The sequence below is a fragment of the Chiloscyllium plagiosum genome, unplaced genomic scaffold (assembly GCF_037043375.1).
Source record: "Chiloscyllium plagiosum isolate Xiang-an unplaced genomic scaffold, Cpla_swu_hap1 HiC_scaffold_36, whole genome shotgun sequence".
Lineage (NCBI taxonomy): Eukaryota > Metazoa > Chordata > Chondrichthyes > Orectolobiformes > Hemiscylliidae > Chiloscyllium > Chiloscyllium plagiosum.
Genome location: NW_028270174.1, coordinates 27,263,594 through 27,284,693, shown reverse-complemented (window position 1 = coordinate 27,284,693; position 21,100 = coordinate 27,263,594). Strand labels below are relative to the sequence as shown.

The following is a 21,100-nucleotide window of genomic DNA, read 5'->3' as shown; positions in this document are numbered from 1 at the left end:
TAAGATGGCGGCGATCTGAGAAGATCACACTGCAGAGCTTCGCATCGCAGCAGGAGCAGGATGGTCCTTTAAACCACCTAATCCAGGTCATCAGGATTTCTTGGGGCATTGGAAAGATTGTGGAGCCCCAAGAAACATTTAAAAATGGACTTACCTGTATTTTCAGCTGTCCAGAAATGCCTAAAAATGCATTGTGATGATGGTGTCCGGTTGGAGCATGCAGCAGCTTCAGAGCTGATTACTCTCCAGGACCTGGTGAACCAGCTCTTGAAATCTCACGAGATGTTGGGGAAACAGATTGAAGAGAAGCTGGCTCCAGTCTCTCTCATGCTGCAGAAGCATGAGCAGCAGCTGGGAGACCTGGAGAAGAGAACGGACGAGGTGAAGCACAGGGTCACAGTGGTGGAAGCTGATGCCAGTTCATTCAAGGAAGAGATCCAAGCCCTGAAGACGCAGGTTCGTAATTTGTGTGACCAAGTGGTTGCTCTTGAAAACAGGAGCAGGAGAAAAAACATTCGGATCAGCGGTCCTGAGGGTAAGGAAGGTGAGCGGCCTGTGGAATTTGTTAAAGATTGACTTCCGAAATTCCTTGACTTGGAGACTGGCATGAGAGGATTGAAGATAGAGAGGGCTCACCGGGTCGCAGTATGGAGGTCGGATCTGGGTCAATGCCCTCGTCCTTTCCTGGTGCGGTTCCATCATTACTGGGATAAGGAGAGTGTCATGGAGGCTTCCAGACTCCAGGGGAAGGATCCAAAGGCCATAATTTACGAGGGGTCTAAGATCATGTTTTTTCAGGACTTTTCAGTGGCAGTGATCCAGAAACGAAAATCGTATAATGGTGTCAAGAGAAGATTGAAGGAGCTTAGGATTCAGTACTCCCTGAGATATCCGGCAGTGCTTCGGATCACCTTAGATGGATCCATGCATCTCCTTGACACATCGGAGAAGGCAATTGTAGTATGTATAAATATTGTTGCTTGGGTATGCGTTTATCATTTTGTAAACGAGATGGAAGAAATCCAGTTGGAGCTGTTTTTCCCCTTTTTTTTCCTCCATTGATAATAATTTGGTTCAAACTATTTCTGGCAGTGGTTAAGATGTACATTTTAAATTTCTAAGTTAGGACATACCAAAGGATGGGTGGGGTATTTATTCCCCTTTTTTTTCATAAAAGAATGTTTTTTTATTCATATTGATATTCTATGGGATGTTTATTCTTTTTAGCTTGTGCTTGTGATGCGGCTCTAGCTGGGAGAAGTGAAGGTGGTTGAGATGGTTAGAAGCCTATTTATGGGCAGTTCGGGACGTGTAGTTGCCCCCTCCGGGCAGGGGGTGAGTTCCCCTACTCAGTGCTATTGGCGCTTTATATGTTGGTTTGTTTTGTGGTTTTTGTTGTTTTTTATTTTTAATAATTTTGTATGTTTGTTAAATGTAGTGGTTTTAGTTTATGTAGTTTTTATATTTGGTGGACCATGCGACACTAAGACTAATTTGTGGTTCGGGTTCCTCCTCTCTGGAATTTAAATGTAATTGCAGAAGATTATGGCTAATGATTTGATTAAGTGGTGTACCTGGAATATCAAGGGAAGTCACTCACAAATTAAGAGGAAGAAGGTACTCTTGAGTCTTAAAAAGGAGAAAGTGAATATTGCTTTGTTACAGGAGACACATTTGGATGACAAGGAGCATCTGAAATTACAGCAGAATGGCTTTGACCGAGTTTATTTTTCATCATTTAATACCAGAACTAGGGGAGTGGCTATATTGGTTAGGAAAAATCTCTCATTTAAATTGTTGGAATGTGTTAAGGACACATATAGAAGGTTTGTAATTCTTAAAGCCTTGATAAATGAGGAAGAATATGGCATTTTAAATGTTTATTGTCCCCCAGCTCATCCTCTTAAATTTTTGGTAAATGCTTTTTCTAAACTGATAAGTGTCAAGTCTCGGCACATCATTATAGGGGGAGATTTTAACTGCCTCATGGACCCCATAGTAGACAGGCTGCCTAAAGATCCCTCGATACCCTCTGCACAAATTAAATAGTTATTGGGTTTGTGTGGGGAATTAGGATTGGTGGACGTCTGGAGGTGTCTCCACCCTACAGGTAGGGATTTCACGTTTTTCTCCAATCCGCACAGATGTCACATGAGGATTGATTTTTTTCTGACCCCTGCGGTAAACCTGGATCTGGTGGCATCCTGTACGATTGGTAATATTGCCATCTCTGATCATGCTCCAGTGTACCTCATGGTTAAAATTAAGGATGTTACAATGGATTCAAGGTACTGGCGAATGGACCCCTTTATTCTCATGGACAGCAAGTTTGTGGAGTATTTCTCTAGGGAATTTCGGGCATTCCTAGACATCAATATAGGCTCCTTTGATAGCTCATCTGTTCTCTGGGAAACTGCCAAAGCTTATGCCAGAGGGTTAGTTATTTCATATTCCACAAGTAGGAAGCGGCAGAAGGGTGAGCAGCAACGTCTCCTTAAAGCACGGTTGAAGGCAGCCGAGAAGGCCTATTTTGACAGACCCTCGTTGGTCAAACTACAGAGGATTACAGCACTGCGGCCTACACTAAGTTTCATGCTCACGCAGACGGCAAAGCAGGAGCTGACTTTTGCAAAGCAAAGGTTATACGAGCATGGTGACAAGCCAGGCAAATAATTAGCATACCTTGCCAGAAAGAGAAGTGCTCCACAAACCATTACAGCGATTAGGGAAGGGTCTGGGAACCTAACATGTGATTCTAAAAAGATTAGTGTGGCATTCCAGAGATTCTACTCTAAGTTATATCAGTCTGAGAATTGAGAGGAGGGGCAGGCCAAAATGGAATCTTTTTTAGAGATCTGAAGCTCCTGGGTGTGACTCCCGAACAACAGTCCTTTCTCAATGCCCTATTATCAGAGCAAGAAGTGCAGGAAGCTGTGAGGCAGCTTCAGAGTGGAAAGGCGCCTGGTCCTGATGGACTTCCCAGTGAATTCTATAAGGAACTTATAAATATACTGTCAGGCCCGATGCTGAATATGTTTACTGATTCATACAGTCATGTTTGTCTCCCACCATCTCTGAGAGAGGCCAATATTTCACTTATCCTTAAAAAAGGGAAGGATCCGGAAGGCTGTGCTTCACACAGGCCCATCTCGCTCTTAAATGTGGACTTTAAGATCCTCTCTAAGGCTCTTGCGTTAAGGCTGGAGACTGTGTTACCCTCTATTATTAAAGAGGATCAGACGGGCTTCATAAAGGTTCGCAGATCCTCCAATAACGTTAAGAGGCTGCCTAACATAATTCAAGCATGCCAACAGCAGTCAATACAGGGATTGGTGATTTCTTTAGATGCAGAGAAGGCATTTGACCGAGTTGAGTGGCCGTACCTTTTCTATACTCTAGACCGGTTTGGTCTGGACAAAGTTTTCATAAGATGGGTAAAGGTTCTCTACAGTGTACCTCTCGCTGCGGTCATTACTAACGGGGTACGATCAAGCAATTTTAATATTTCTAGGGGCAGCCGGCAGGGCTGACCCCTTTCACCATTACTTTTTACGTTGGTGATTGAACCATTGGCAGAGGCAATTCGTGGGGATCTCAATATATCAGCTCCAGAAGTGGGGTCAAAATGACATAAGATCTCGCTGTATGCAGATGATTTTCTAATTTTCTTGACAAATCCAGCAGTCTCAGTGCCTTGCCTGATACAATGCATTCACGCATTTGGCGCTTTTTCAGGGTATAAGATTAATTTTGCTAAATCAGAGGCTATGCCTATGGGTGGTCTTACGAGAGAGTTGGCTTGAGAGTGACTATAGACTCCCATTTAGGTGGTCACAGGGGGGTATTGTGTATTTGGGCATATTCATTACTCCAGTTCAGGATCGGCTGTTCAAAGGCAATTTAACTCAATTATTTGAAAAAATTAAACAAGATCTCCAAAGATGGGAGGCACTTCCAGTCTCATGGCTGGGTCGGATAACGCTTATTAAGATGAATATTCTCCCTCGTTTGCTATACCCTAAACGGATACTCCCCCTGATTTTCAATAAACAAACACTCAGGAGACTGAACAGTTGGTTCAGCTCCTTTATCTGGCACCGTAAACGGCCCCTCATTAAATTAGCCAAACTGCAGTTGCCTCACAGATTGGGGGGAGTAGACCTTCCGGACATTAAAAATTACCAGTTAAGCTCACTTTTGACCTACGTAAGTGATTGGGTTTGTGGGGACCCTCTTTCAATACGGCTAGATATCGAAGTCTCCCAGGCAAGGTGCCCCCTTGCCAGTTTGCTGTTTTTAGACAAGGTGAGGACAGTTAGGGAATATTGTCATAATCCAATAGTCATCAGTACTGTTAATGCACGGAGGGCAATTCGGCAGAGGGAAGGTAATATCGGCAAAACATCTTTATTTATACCTTTAGTGGGTATGCCGAGTTTTCAACCACGTATGATAGATTCAGGATTCAAATGTTGGGCAGCTAGCGGTATATCTTGCATGGGTGATTTACTTGAGGGAGATGTAATGATGTCCTTCGACCAGTTAGTACGGAAGTACGAGTTACCTAATAGAGACCTCTTTCGTTTTTGACAAGTTAGGGATTTTATTCAAAAAAGGACCACACTTTTGACTGATCCCTACAAATCTGACATAGAAAGAGGGGTACTAAGGGCTAAGAGTACACTCTCTGTCAGTACTCTATATCACCAAATGGGGAGTGCCACCTCAGATGAGTCTGATCGACTCTGCAAGATGTGGGAAAGAGAGCTGGGTGTTGAAGTTTCTTCAGAGGCATGGGAGGATATTTGGGAGAATGCAAGGAAGATATCAATTTGCAATAGGACCCATGCTTTACAGTTGAAGACTCTCCTCAGGGTCCACTTAGCCCCAGCCCGTTTGTCAAAATTTAAACCAGGGGTATCTTCAGCATGCCCCAAGTGCAAGGTCTGTACGGGTACTCTTACCCATTGTCTTTGGTCTTGTGACAGGCTTCAAATATATTGGAGCGCTGTGGTGGGTGCAATGGAGAGGATTTTAGGTGTAGGGGTGGAGAAGGACCCTATTTCTCTCCTTTTGGGCCTACCCATTGTATTTCCTGCAGACTCGCATAAGGCAAAACTTTTCAATATTCTTACATTCTGTGCAAGGAAGAATATCTTGCTAGGTTGGATATCAGAAAACCCCCCAGGCCTGTCAGGTTGGCGGAAGATTGTTATGGAGCATATTCCCCTGGATTTTCTCACAAATATGGTACACCACAAAACTGAGAATTTTTACAAGGCATGGCAACACTTTTTGAAATACCTGGACACAGATTTATCTGCCACACTAACAAGGGCTTTTATATAGCCGTAACGATTGTGTTTCATGAGTCCAATATCCAGGGAGGAGGAACTGTGAATGTATGAGTGTTTTGTTTGATTGGGCTGAGTTATTACTATTTATTTGTTTGTTGTTAGGTATTTATTTAGTTAGTTAAATAGCTAGTTTAGGTATTTTTTAAAATTTTATACTTCTCTATATGTGTTTATACATTCGTATAGGAGGGTGGGTTGGGGAATTTTTTTTATTATTTGAGTATGGTTTTGTACTATTTTTGTACTGTTTTGAATTGCATTGTTTTGTATTTATTGTAATATTTAAAAATCTATTTTTTCTTAATAAAAATATATTATAAAAAAAACAATATCATCATTTTTTGTGTCAGAAACTTACTCATTATAGCATCTACATTCTCATTAATGTACACAACAAACAGCAGGGGTTGAGATGCCAATCCCTGTGCTACCCCACTGGTTACATGCTTCCAATCAAAGAAACAACCCTCCACCATGACGCTTTGACTCCTATGTGTAAGCTAATTTGTCAACTTGCATTGGATCCCATGGCCTCTTACCTTTTGGATCAGGCTTTCATGTGAGACCTGGTCAAAGGCCTTAGTGAAGTCTGTGTCAACTACATCAACTCTATGACCCTCATCCATACATTTAGTCACCTTTCAAAAGAACTCCACTAAATTAGACAGACAAGAAATCCATGTTGACTATCCCTGACTAATCCTTGGCTTTCCAGGTATTGACTAATCCTGTCATTCAGAATGTTTTCCAATAATTTCTCTACCACTGATATCAGACTAACTCATCAGGAATTACCTGGTCTATCCCTGCTGCCCTTGTTGAATAAAGGAGGACATTAACTATTCTCCAATCATCGAGCATCTGTGGCCAGCAAGGTATTAAATATATTTGCCAGGATATTCACACAGTAATCTCATCCTTTGCCTTCTGTGGAAGCGTGAGGGTTTCAATGGGGAACTTGTGCACCTATATGCCCGTTAAAATGTCTGACACCACTTCTTTATTAATCTTACCATGTTCTCGGACATCACCATTCCAACTGAAATCCCAAGCTACAATGGCTTCCTCCTCTGTGAATACTGTCGAGATGTATTCACCTTAGACCTTACCCATGTCTATTGGCTCCAAGCTTAGGTTGCTCCTTTGGTCTCGAACAAGTCTTACCCTTTCCCTGTTAATCTGCTCCCTCTTCAGATACATATAAAATGCCTTGGAGTTATCCTTGACCCCATCTGCCAAACATTCTTCATGGCTCCACTCTGCTCTCCTAAATTCCTTTTGAAGCAACATTATACAATCGTCATACTTTTGATCGACCTCCCCTCTTTCTGATGTGCTATACCTGACATATGCTGCATTGTTTTTCTTTTCCTTTAGAGAACATGCTGGTCCTGAATTCTCACCATGCCACTTTTCAAAGATTGCCACATTGCAAATGTAAACTTACCTACAAGCAGCTCTCCCAGTTTATGTTTGCCAGATCCTGTCTAATGCTGATGAAACTGACCTTCCCCAAACTTGACCTTTCTGCACTATCTTTATCCCTTTACATAATAACTTTGAAAACTTTAAAATTTATGGTCACTTGCCCCAAAATGCTTGTTCACTGAAGCTTCAACCACTTGACCAGCTTCATTCCCGAGGATTACGTCTAGTACTGCCCCATTTTTTGGCAGGACAATCTACACACTGGCATAAAAAGCTCTCCTCATGTACTTTAAAAATTCCATCCTGTCTCATCTTTTCACACCAAGGTGATCCCAATTAATGTTAGGAAAGTTGAAATCACTGACAACTATAACTCTGTTTCTCCCATGTCTTTCTATTATTTGTCTACATACCTGCTCCTCTACCTCATGCTGATTGTGGGGACATCTGTGGTATAATTCCAGCAAGATAATTGATCCTTTTTAATTTCTAAGCTCTACCTGGATGGTCTCATTTGAAACCCTTCTAGGACATCCTCCCTCATTACTGCAGTGATGCTTCCCTTTATCAATAATGTAACGCCCCACTTCTCTGATTCCCTTCCCCTCCATTGCAGCTGAAACTTCTGTACCCTACAATGTTGAGCTGCCAGTTCCGTCCTTCCTTTAACCAGATTTCAGTGATTGCAACCCATATGTTGATCAATACTCTCAGTTCATCCGCCTTACCAATCAAAATCCTTGCATTAAAATAGATACAATGTAGCTTTCCAAACCTCCCATGTGCCTTATCCTGGCCATTTCTTCTCCACCTACTGGAATGTCCTAACATTCGTTTTATATCCTTTCAGATTTTGCTCCTGACTTGAAATCAATTCTGTGCCGCATCCCCCTGCTTAATCATTTTAAAATCTCCCCATGAACAAACCTCTCGGCAAGAATATTGGACTCATTCCAATTCAGGTGCAATCCGTGCAGCTTGTATAGGTCCCACCCACCTCAGAGGCTGTCCCAGCGATCCAAAAATCTAAAGCCCAATCTCCTACGTCATCCTTTAGCCTCATGTTCTTCTGATCCATCTTTCTATTCCTGTACTCAATAGTTCATGCATTATACCAATCCGGAGATTACAAGCCTTGTAGTCTTTCTCTTTAATCTACTATCTAACTCACTATTCATTTGGATTAAAAAATTGTCTTGAAGGTAGAAGAAGGAGGGCGTGGGAGGGTTGTTTTTCGGACTGAAGGCCTGTGACCAACGATGTGCTGCAAGGATCAATGCTGGGACCACTGTTTTTTGTCATTTATATAAATGATTTGGAGGTGAATGCAGTAAGAATAGTTAGTAAATTTGCGGATGATACCCAGATTGGTGGTGTACTGGACAGTTAAGAATGTTATTTCAGAGTACAACAGGACCTTGATCAGATGGGCCATTGGGCTGCGGAATAGCAGACAGAGTTTAATTTAGATAAATGCAAGGTGTTGCATTTTGGTAAGGCAAATCAGAGCAGGACTGAAACACTTTGTGGTTGGGTCCTGGGGAGTGTGGCTGAACAAAGAGACCTTAGAGTGCAGGTTCATAATTTCTTGAAGGTGGAGTCACAGGTGGACAGGGTAGTGAAGAACGGCTGTACAGGATGTTGGCTTTGGAATACTGCATTCAATTCTGGTCTCCATGCAATAGGAAAGATATTGTTCAACTTGAAAGGATGCAGGAAAGATTTACAAGGATGTTGCTGGGTTTGAGCTAGAGGGAGAGGCTAAATAGGCAGGGGCTAATTTTTTCTGGAGGATCAGAGAGCTGAGGGGTGACCTTATAGATGTTTATAAAAGTATGGCGGGCATGGATAGGGTGAATACACAAGGTCTTTTTCCCAGGTGAGTGGAGACCAAAACTAGAAGCATCGGTTTAAGGTGAGAGAAGAAAGATATAAGAACGACCTGAGGAGCAACTTTTTCATGCAGAGGGTGCTGCGTGTATGGAATGAGCTGCCAGAGGAAGTGGTGGAGGCTGGTACAATTTCAACACTTAAAAGGCATCTTGATGAGTACATGAATAGGAAAGATTTAGAGGGCTATCAGCCAAATGCTAGCAAATGGGACTAGCTTTATTTCTGATATCTGTTTGGCATCGACGAGTTGGACTAAACGTTCTGTTTCCATGCTGTACATCTCTATGACTCTATGACTCCAAATTTCTGCTGCAGGATCTCTTTTTTTATACATGTCTTTGGTGCGGACATGCACCATGACTCCTGGCTGTTCATGGTCTCGCTTCAAGAATAATCTGCAACTGCTTGGAGACATCCCCAACTGTGGCACAGGATGGTAACTTAGCATTTGGGAATTTCATTTGCTCCACAGAAACGCTTGCCATTTCCCCCTCCAATTCAGACCCCTATCACTAAAGCTTTCCAGGTCTTTATCCTCCACTGCTGTGCAGCAGCACCAACCATGGTAACACAAACATGGCTGTTGCTACTTTCTCCTGAGAGGCCATCCCCCCCAACTGTATTCAAAATGGTATATCTGTTTGAGAAGCGAGTAGTTACAGGGAACTCCTGCACTGCCTGCCAATGCTTACTCATCCTCCTGGTGGTTACCCAATGCTTTCCTGCTTGTGTAGCCAATACTCATGGTGTGACCAGCTCAATAAACAAGCCATCCACAACATTGTTAGCATCAAGGATGATCCATAGTGAGTCCATTCGCAGTTTCAGCCACTCCATGTGACAAATCACGAGCTGAAACTGAACATATTTCCTATATACATAGTCATCATAGACACTGCAAGTGCCTAATTCCTCATATTATTGCAGGAGAAGCGTTCCACAGGGCTGAGTTGTCCTGCCACTGTGAACCTTATCAAACAACAAACTATGAACTATAATTACTCAGGCTTATCTACTACTCACCAAATCAGAATTCTCTGTCTCTCACTCTCTCTCTCTCTCTCTCTCTATTCCAAACAAATGATAACCAACAGAAGTGTGAACTTTATACTCTGTCTCCCTCCTGATATTATTTATTCTGTCTCTAATGTTGGTGCCTAAACAAGCAATTCCACTGACCTCCATTACGTTTTAAACCCTAAAGTCACCAACTCTGAATTCAGTGAGGGTTCCATCCGCTCCACTCCTCTCCCGCTCCAACTGAGCTCGATCTGCTCCTCTCCTGCTCTGAGTGAGTTCAATCCACTTTTGTTTCTGACAAGCGCTTTCCATTTATCATTTGCTCATCCACTCTGCAACCTCACACTCCGCCAAAAGAAGGAACCTTAAACCCTGAAATGTTTCAACACTTATTTCATGTCAATAGTTTTGCAACTACCCTAATACATGTGTATTTTCATTCTTTGTTACTTTATCTTGGCAAAAAAGGGATATAGTTCTATTGCTTTATGAGCTGTGCTGTTTTAGATTTCTTACAGCGTGGAAACAGGCCCTTCAGCCCAACAAGTCTACACCGACCCACCGAAGTGTAACCCACCCAGACCCATTCCCCTACACCTAACACTACGGGCAATTTAGCTTGGCCAATTCACCTAACCTACACATTTTTGGATTGTGGGAGGAAACCAGAGCACACCCACACAGACACAGGAAAAATGTGCAAACTCCACACAGAGAGTTGCCTGAGGTGGGAATTGAACCAGGTCTACTAGCACTGTGAGGTCGCGGTGCTAACCACTGTGCCACTGTGCCACCCAACATAAGAGTGCAACATGTGAATGTGTCAGTAATGGGGATGAAATCACATGACCAACTGACAAATGCAGTCCAGAAGAAGCATCTGAACAGTTTTCTCTAACTGCAAGTTGCTGACTAGAATCCATACTGTTTATTTGTGTTACCTACCAAAAGCACAAGAACACAACTGCTATATCAGAGACAAAAGAAGCAGTCTTATTTATCTTCAGGCCTTCCACACAGTACAGTATCAGACTCTTCACTTTGATTTCACAGTAACACGTGCAATAACAGAAAACACACCTACTGTATCTCTCAGAAAGGCAAGCTCTGCAACAGATGCAAATGAAAAGCAGCAAAGAAAAACTTATGCTTCAACAAAATCACCAGTCATTTCTGTTGCATGTAAGTCTACTTTATTAACTACTGGCTACATTGTTTCACTTCACATGCCAGGAATTCCTTTGTTAATTTGCTCCAGAATTGGGCACTCTCTTAACTTTCTCATCGCAATGGGAGTACTCAGGGTTCATGTTTGGTCGAAATATGAGAACATCAAGAGGAAGAAAATGGGAAAAACACTAATGAAAGCAAAGACAAAAAAAAGGAGGGCAAACATGAGCAGCATTATATTTGCCAAAAGCATAATATTTGGCAACTGATGGATAAGTTCAAGAAAACTAAAGTTTCTGACTGGCAGGCAACAAATGAGCAATCTAAATGTTGCAGAAGTCATAATAAACAATTCTTTATTCTTGTGTGATCTGAAAGCATTCTTAATTGCAGACAATATTTATGTTAAATGGAATCTGTCATTAATACCATGTGTGATAAATTGTACAAACAGTCAGCACTAAAAGATAATCTTGCCTCTGTGTAGATTTTGATCCTGCGAGTGTGGTCTGGAATGTCTGAGAGCGTGGAAAACTGCTGCTCCCTCCTCACAATATACCACATGTCCTTAGCATGCTGCATTCACCCTGGCTGCTACAGTTTGTCACAGCAGAAACAGAAAATCTGGGGTTGCACCAGAATACTAAAGCTCATACAGGCATTTCATTGTATGTCTGGGGATTATGGCTGCAGTTGAAATATATTTCAAAATGCCTAGAGACTATTTGGCTCTTTGACCTTGACAGTCAGACAGGATTGCAGCTTACATGGCTGCTGATTTTCTTAGCCCAAATGATTACTATATCCCATCATATCACTTTATGAAAATGCACCATGAAGACTTTCCAAGCACCTGTTTTTGCTGACAAGATTCTTTAATTCTAAGTTTAAAAGCCACGGTTTCATTTGAGCAAATAATCCCTCTTTCATCAAAGGCCACATATTTTAGCTTTCCTTTTAGCTCATTGGTTATGGTTTAGTTCTTTTGTGAGAAATATTCATCTACTAGAATTTTGTCAGATTCAGACTTGATCTAATTTCATTATCTTTCCTTAAATCATACTTCAGATTTTATTGAATGTCGAAGTTTTCACTATTTTATCTCTTCCAGATTTCTATTTAGAACCATTTTGAAGAAAAGCGATTTTGTCATCACCTAACGTATAACATAGGCTATAAAATTCTGCTTCCAAATCTGAGGACCTTAAACTGGTGGGCACAGCACTTCCAGCACAGTCCACACACTGCCATTCAGAAAGGCTGATTTAATGAATATTTTGCAAACGAAAGGTTTTTCCTCTATTTCTATCGTAACTAGGAAGAAAGCCTGAAGGGCCTGCGATTCGCCAATCAGGTGCTTCCTGAACTGTGCGACTTATTCTCAAAGGGATCTCACGAAATGGCTTTGTGAGGATAGCTGGATTAACTTGCTACAGACAGTCACTACTCACACGTGGCCGCACATAAGATCATGAGATAAAGTAGGTCATTCAGCGCATCAAAGTCTGCTCTGCGAGTCAATTAAATGATGGCTCATCTAATAATGCTCATCTGAACTTTGTTGTCTTTTCCCGATAACCTTTCATCCCATTGCTGATTTACAAATCTGCCTATCTTCGCCTTGAATATTCTTAACTACCCTGCCTTAAGTGCTCTCTGTGGTAAAGAATCCCGAAGATTCACTACCTTCCGAGAGAGGAAATTCCTCTCATCTCCAACTTAAATGGGTGACCCCTTGCTCTGAGATTATGATCTCTGGTCTTAGATTCTTCCACAAGGAGAAACAATCTCTCCTGATCTACCCTATCAAGTCCCCTAAAACATTTGTATTTTTCAATATGTTTGTCGGTCATTCTAATTACTACAGGTCCAACCTACTCAATTTCTCCTCATAAGACAATCTTTCCATACCAATGAGCAACTTAGTGAACCTTCATTAGACTTCCTCCAATGCCAGTACATCTTTGAGAGATAAAGGACCAAACTCTTTCCTATTTACTATCTGTGGCCTGAATAGTGCAATGCATAGTTTTAGCAAAATATCCTTATTTTTATACCCCATTTATTTTAAAATGAAGACCAATATTCCATTCACCTTTTTTATTACCCATTGAACTCATATGCTAAGTGCAGGCAAAAAATACTAATCAATGGGAAATAGATAAGGAAATAAATACAATAACCATCACTGGAGAAAGAAGTACGAGGTAAATGACTGCATTTATTTCCTTCTCAGCTAGTACCTATTGAATTAGATTTTTTTTTGGAATGCTGTTAGAATATTACCACTAGAATATTTATTCAACTCTTTGCCATTTCCTGGTTTCTCATTTTTGTTCACCGATGTCATTATCTAAGGAGTTTACAATGGCCTCTCTCCTTGTTTTTACGGAATTTAAGAAGATCTTCCTATCATTTTAATTTGACTGACTAGCTTGTCCCCATAGCGTGTTTGCTCCCTCTTTATTATGTTTGGTTATGTTATATTGTTGAATAAAACGTTTCCCTCCCTCATGTTTACCACTAACTTTTGCAGCACCATATGTTTTCCTTTCGGTTTGATCCATAATTTCCTTGGCTAAACATGGTTAATTTATCCCCTTCTTATAATCCGTCTTCCTTCCTGTGATATATCTTTGTTGTAAGTCATGAACCAATTTCTTAAATGTCTATCATTATTCATCAACATTCTTTTCTACTAAACTCTTTTCCCAGTCCATTCCAGCCAACTCTGTCATTATTCCTAGTAATGATCCTTACTTAAGTTTAGCACGGTTGTTTCCAATCCACTTTCAATCTTAAACTGAATGCTAAATTCTATGATACTATGGTCACTGTTTCCTGGCAAACTGTGCTGGATATTTTGTATGAATTCTTCCTTGTGGTTACCTCTGACATTTTGATTTTCCTAATCAACTTGAGGATTAAAGTCACCCTTGATTAATGTATTGCCTTTTTCAAATGCCTCCATTAATTCCTGATTTATTCTCTGTCATACAATCTGGTTATTGATAATGGGCCTAAAGAATTTTCTCACCAGAGTCTTCTTTCCCTTGTTTCTTACTCCACCCATGTGGATTCTACATCTTCTAATCCAAGATCATTGTTTGCTATCGTACTTATTCCATCATACTCAGATCATTATGTCAGTGAAGTCCTGCTAACCTGGCAGCAGCCATGATGCCTTCATCCTGAGACGCTTTGATATCTCTGCCAGCTTCAGTCACGGTCATGGACTTGAGGCTATTTGCTTGGAAACAAGGGATACATATATACAAATGGTGGATGACTGCCTTCTTCTACCTGACCATGTGAGAACAAAAGACTCATAGGAAGTTCCAGCAGCCATTCGGAACACTGTAGAGCAGACCCACAGCACTCTCAAGCAAAGATTCCGTAAGACCATTAGACATAGGAGCAGAAATTAGACCATTCAGCCACTTGATTCTGCTCCGCCATTCAATCATGGCTGATACGTTTCTCAGCCCTATTCTCTCATTCCCACCCAACCCCCACCTCCCCGTAACCCTTGATCCCCTTGATACTCAAGAACCTATCTATCTCTGTCTTAAATATTCCATTGCCTGTTCTTCTTGGGGAGATCCTAGAGTATTCACTTGAACACCTATTCAGGTTTATGATGGTCTGGTATAACTGCTATCACAAACAGCTCATAATGCTCAGAACAGTTGTCTCCTCGTTCTGCTCCACTGCCTTTGCTTATGAATAATCTTGCTCTGCAGTGAGAGGGAAGAATATCAGTGAGTGTGTTGTAATGATGTGCCTGCCATCTCTGAATAGCTGATAGCCAGAGGTACACAAGAGGTAGCTATGGGGCTGATATCATTGCCCTTGTGGAGAATGAAGAGAAACAACTGAATGTTGGATTTAAGCCTTAACCATAGGTGACTACTGATGGATGGATGCTGGGGATCCGATACAGTCAGTCAAGTAGAGTGAGATCTTGGTAACACAGTGAACAGGAAATGTCATCTATAGAAGCCTTTACTGACCTTATACACCTTATGTGAGGTCATTGAACTTCCTCCACTGCCAGATTCTCATGACCAAATTCTGAGCATTGATTACCTACACTCTCTTTCCAAGGTATTCCTTGAAGCTTTCCTGGTGGCCAGAGGGAGCATGGTCTCTCCTGGACCAAGGCCTCCAGAGCCTACAACTGAGAACCTTGGAGACCTTGATTTTGATTGTATAATGTGCAGTTCTCCTTTAGCAGGAGTGAGCTGGCTTTAAGAGTTACAGGTCATCAGAAACAAGAGCTAGCCAGACATGACACTTGGCTTTCTGCTGACCGCTCATTCATCAGTAGCATGGCTCACACTTGGGTGAATATAACCATTATTCATATAAGGAGGCAGCATGCATCATAGAGTCACAAAGATGTACAGAACAGAAACAGACCCTTTGGTCCAAATTGTCCATGTTGACCAGATATCCTAAATTAATCTAGTCCCATTTGTCAGGATTTGGCCCATATCCCTCTAAAGCCTTCCATAAGGTTTGTGACCCATCTGCCTCAATGGGAGTTGTGCACTGAATATTTTCTTTGGAATTTTTCTCCTATTGGTTTTCCCATGTTCCTTTTTGAAAAGTAAAATCTCATTGATGTCATCACAAGTTGTAAATAATAACCTTACTCTATTTTTCCCATGACCCAGCCTGTACAAAGGAGAGCCATATTCAGATATAGATTCTTATTGAACACCTGACCCAGGTTAGTAGTCTTCACTGTTAGCCCAATTCTTGTTGGGCAACCATTGTGGATCATATTCCTTTTCTTTATAGTTATCCCCTTGTATGCACATTCTCATAAAGTTTACAGGAAACCAATCAAATGCAACAAGTTGGCCAAACATTTCCATGTCCATGTTAGATGTTTCAGGCCATCTCTAGATTCCTATTGTTTTATAGCTGAAATCAACTAAATTAGCAAATATCAGAGGTAAACTGTGGCGTCTTCTTTGTTAATACCAGTTAATACTACATCATCTAATTCCTTGCCCAGTTGTATTGGCCACAACATCTTATTTTCAGCTGGCAATGAATTCTGGATGGGACACAAACACAGAAACTCGGTAGTAGCCTGACTTGACCAAGAAATACATTTCCGTGTTGTATGACTCTGAACTGGACAGTTCAGCTTGTCTTTTCGCCTGATATTTTGATGATTGAATTTTGATAACTAGAAAATCAGATGCACTCTAAATCACCCAAGTTTTCAGATCTGCCTTTAATTTGGGTGAAACTTGCCATTAGCAATCAGACCTCGTAACATTTTGCCTTGGGCTATTGTATCAATGAGTAGTCGACAAGAATTAGTCCATTCTCAATGAATTCATAACGTATCTGTCAGGATGTGTCTCAAACCAAAGCCAAGATTGAGAAAATCAGATTTTTTTTGTGAAGGCAAACATATGGAACTGCTTAATTTCAGTATGTTCTCTTCGAATCAATGTTGCTGCCATTAAGAGCAATGTAGCAACACTATATCACCCAGAACAAGCATGGCAATCATCATGAATAGAGATATTGTACATGGATACTGGCCTTAAACTTGTTTGTAATGAAGAGCTAAGAATTATGACGTTTCTTTATATTCATTTATTTCTGATTACATAGATGTGTAAAATAAGTAGTTGTAAAGAAATCAATCACAGAGAAAAACTAAACCATCTTTGATGTTCTTTCACGGATGAGTACCATTATCTTTTCACACTGGTTCGAATTACCAGAAGAAGTGTGATTCTAATTTCACAGACTTCATTTGACTTAGTGCATTACGGAGTTTCATTAACTAGACTGGACAGATCATTATACAATAATCTTCTCACAAGTTTCTCCCCTAATTCAGGTTCATTCAATTGAACAAGATACAAAATCAATAAGCTGATGAAACCCTTTCTAAAATGCAGGATGACGGATCTGATTCGCATTTATTTTCTCTGTGAACAAGTCAGCACAAACTGTACAGTTACTGTACTGGAACACTGCTGTCTATGTGCTGACAGCCTACACGCATGCCACATTTCAAAGGAGTTGGGCACATTTTGGATGAATAATTTATCTCTGATTCACTTCCTTCTAAATAACACACACACAGCTGCATTCGATATCTTGTACTTCCCAAAGATGACCATCTTCCCTTTTGTCATTCTCTTTACTCATGATTTATTTACCTGCTGAGGCCTACAAGTGTACATCATCTGCCTAAGTGAGACAAAAGCTTGATACAGAGCGTGCAATTTCAGATTACAGTACCTTGTCAACACTTCAGATTGTCCTGGATTCTCCATGAATCACAGAATGTTTCAGGAATTGAACACTTATTTCTAGAACATTGCTGCAAGCAATCGAGGAAAAATAAAGCGTGGGAGTTTTAAATGTTATGATTCAGAAGGATCCTTTTAAACACATTTGTTTCGTCATTATAAGAGTGAGGATTACTTATTATTTGATAAACAGGCCAGAATGACACAATGGGTACAGCACAGAATCAGGCCATTCAGCTCAATATGTCTGTGCTAGCTCTCTGCAAGAGTAATTCATCCTGCTCCACGTTGCAAATGGGTGAATGAGGACAAGAGGCGAGGAAGGATAAGCAGGTTGGTGTGAGAAGGGGCAGGAAGCGGAATGGTAAGAAATAGGAGTAAGAGGAGAAGGGCTGAGTTTGGGAGAGTAGGCAAGAAGCAAGGAAGGAGTGGAGATGGTAGGGAAGGAGAGGAGGGAGATGGACAGGGAAGGAAGATGAGGGGGAAGGAAGAAGGTGGAGGAGAGGGGCCTGGGGTATAAGAGTTGGGCGGGGGAAAAGGAAAGACTAGAGATTCAACCTGAAAGACAGCTCACATTTGTAATCTAGTTAAAGGTAAAGTCATCAGACCTGAGGGTACTCTGTCACTGGAGAGAGAAATAACTAGTGGCAGTTTAACCTGAGGATTATCACACCTCAGGCAAAGCGAAAAGTTGAGAATGAGAGTCCTTAATGTAACCTCAGCTAGTGCAGAAATTGGACCCATACTCTCTTAGCATCACGCTACATCACAAGCCAGGCATCCAGCTAATTAAGCTAACCAAACTTGTAACAGGAAGTAGAACAGCAATTGGCAAAATTTGAAGACTGACAAAGCAAAGTCAATAGGATCAGAATGCAGAATAATGTTAGAAAAGTAGAATTTAAGACACTACCTAAATGCACAAGTCATTTGCAACAAGTTTCATGATTTGAAGGCTCAAAGTGAGGTAAATGGGTATGATTTAATTGCCATAACACATAACTAGTGGGTGAGCAAGATTGGAAACTGAATATCCAAGGGCATTCAACAGTTGGAAGGAAATGCAAAAAGAAAAAGAAAGTATAGTGCTCTTAAGAAGCGATGAGATCTGTAAGTAAGTTATAGAGATGCTAGATTGAAGAATTAAGATGTGGACTGAGATTTGGTGGAGTTAAGTCAAAGCAAGAGAGAGAAAATATTAGTCGGAGTTGCTTATAGACCACAAAATAACATTGGTAATGTTGGGTCCAGTATAAGTCACAAAATTAGGTGTGCATATAATAAGGGTGATAATTGGGTAACTTCAATTTGCACATAGATTAGCTAAGGGACTGATGAAGCTAAGGAAGTGAAAAAAAATTAAACTAAAATTTAACAGTGACAAAGGCTGTCAAACACCCTGGACCAGATAAGCTGCATCCCAGAATGCTGAGAGGGTTGGCTGTAGGAATAGTCAATGCATTTGTAATTATCTTTCAAAATCCTATAGATTTTGGATAGATTTTTAAAAAGCAATAAATACACCTCCACTAATTACAAAGAAGGAGGGGAAACATGGAGAATGACAGACCTATTGCTTAACACCAGTAAAAGGTATTAGAATCTATTATAAACAATATGATTCTGGGCAGCATGGTGGCTCAGTGTTTAGCACTGCTGCCTCACAGTGTCAGGGACCTAGATTTGATTGCAGCCTCAGGTGAATATGTGGAGTTTATACATCCCCCTGCATCTTTGTGAGTTTCTCTTGGGTACTCTGGTTTCCTCCCACAATCCATGAGATGCTAGTTATGTTGATTGGTTATGCTAAATTGCCCTGTATGTCTAGAGAAGTGTATACTAGACAGATTAGCCATGGTAAATGCAAGGTGAGGGGAATAAGGTAGCGAGCTAAGTCTTCGCATGGGTGCTGTGGACCAGTGGGCCAAATACACTCTTTCTGCAATGCAGGGATTCTATGATAACAGGAAATAGAACTAATGATAGAATTGGGCAGAGTTTTCATAGACTTATGAAAGAGTAATCATGTTTGACAAAGCTGTTGGAGTTTTTTTTTAGGATGTCATTTGTAGTACAAACAAAGGATTCCAGTTGATTTTCAAAAGGTCTCACACAGGAACTTAGTAAATACAATTAGAATGCATAATATTTGGGGTAATATACCAGAATAAACTGAGAATTGGTTAATGAACAAAAAACAAAAGAACAAGAAATATGTAAATCATTCTTACAATTGTAGGCTGGTTCTACTGGTGTATCATAAAGATTAACTGTTCACAATTTTTGTTAATGATTTAAATATAAGGATCAATTATAATATTTCCAACATTACTGATGACACAAAGCCTTCTGAGGAAAATGCAAAGATGTGTCAAGCAAACTTGGATAGAATAACCGAATATATAAGAACATGACAAATCTAATACAAGTCAATTAAGTATGAAGTTATCTATTTTTGCAGATAAAAATAGCAGAAAGACTGAATATTTCTGAATATAATTGGTGAGATGTAGGAAAGTGTTGATGTCCAAAGGGACCTGCGAGATCTTTCTTAGAAGCTATTAAAAGTTAACGTCGGTAACATTCAGTAGAGAAGGCAAATGAAGCTTTAGCTTTCATTGCAAGAGGATTGGAGTACAGAAGTAAAGATCTCCTGCTGAAGTTATTTAAAGTCCTGCCTTTATATTAAGAATACCATCTATCATGATGTGTGGCACTATCACTGTGCTAAATGGGACAGACTTCAAACAGATCTCGCAACTCAAGACTGGGCATCCATGAGGTGCTGTGGACCATCAACAGCAGTAGAATTGTACTCCAGCACAATCTGCAACCTCATGTCCTGGCATAATTCCCCACTCAACTACTACCATAAAGCCGGAGATCAACCCTGGTTCAATAGATCATGTAGGAAGACATGCCAGGAGCAGCACCAGGCATACCAAAAATGACATGTCAACCTGGAGAAGCCACCAGACAGGGTTACTGGTGTGCCACACAGCAAGTGATAGACAGATCTAAGCGATCCCACAACCAACGGATCAGATCTAAGCTCTGCACTCCTGCCGCATCCTGTCGTGAATGGTGGTGGACAATTCAACAACTCACTGGAGGGGGAGGCTCCTCAAATATCCCCATCCTCAATGATGGAAGAGCCCAACACATTGTTGCAAAAGATAACAAAAAAACTGGAGATCACTATCAGGTGGCATCAATGTAGCTAAAGCAGGCTAACATTTCGAGTCTCAACAACTCTTCATCAGAGCTGAAGTGAAGTCTGAATCATTCGCAGCAATCTTCAGCCAGATGTACTGACTGGATGATTCACCTTGGCCTCCTGTAGTAGTCCCCAGCATCGCACACGCCAGTCTTAAGCCAATTCAATTCACTGCACATGATATCAAGAAACAGTTCAGGGCACAAGATACTGCAAGGGCAACGGACCTTTGGCACCAGTATTGAAGACTTGTGCTGCAGAAATTGCCCCTCCCCAATTGAAGCTGTTCCAGTACGGTTACAACACTGGCAACAACCTGACAATGTGGAAAATTACCAAGGCATGTCCTGTGCTTAAAAGGCAGGACAAATACAACCCAGCCAACTACCGTCCCAGTCTATTCTCAATCATCAGTGATTGAAGGATTCATCAACAGTGCTATCAAGCAGTACCTACTCAGCAATGACTTGTTCATTGACACCTAGTTTGGGTTCTGCCAGGGCCACTCAGCTCCTGATCTCATTACAACCATAGTTCAAAAATGGACAAAACAGTGAATTCCAGAGGTGAGGCAAGAGTGACAGCATTTGGTATCGAGGCCGCACTTGACTGGAATGTGGAATCAAGGAGCCCTTGCAAAACTGTAATCAGTGGGTATCGGGGGGGAAAACTCTCCAATGGTTGGAGTCATACCTGGCACATAAGAAGATGATAGTGGTTGTTGG

At 41.0% G+C, this 21,100-nt stretch overlaps 1 long non-coding RNA gene across 1 annotated transcript in view; it reads right to left on the bottom strand.

Annotated features, from left to right (window-relative positions):
- Positions 1-304: 304 nt before the first annotated feature.
- The window catches only part of LOC148139916 (uncharacterized), a 37,621-nt gene continuing 16,825 nt past the window's right edge, over positions 305-21,100 (bottom strand). The window contains exon 4 of the long non-coding RNA XR_015753235.1: positions 305-360. This is a non-coding gene — a long non-coding RNA (uncharacterized LOC148139916). The remainder of the gene's footprint in view (positions 361-21,100) is intronic.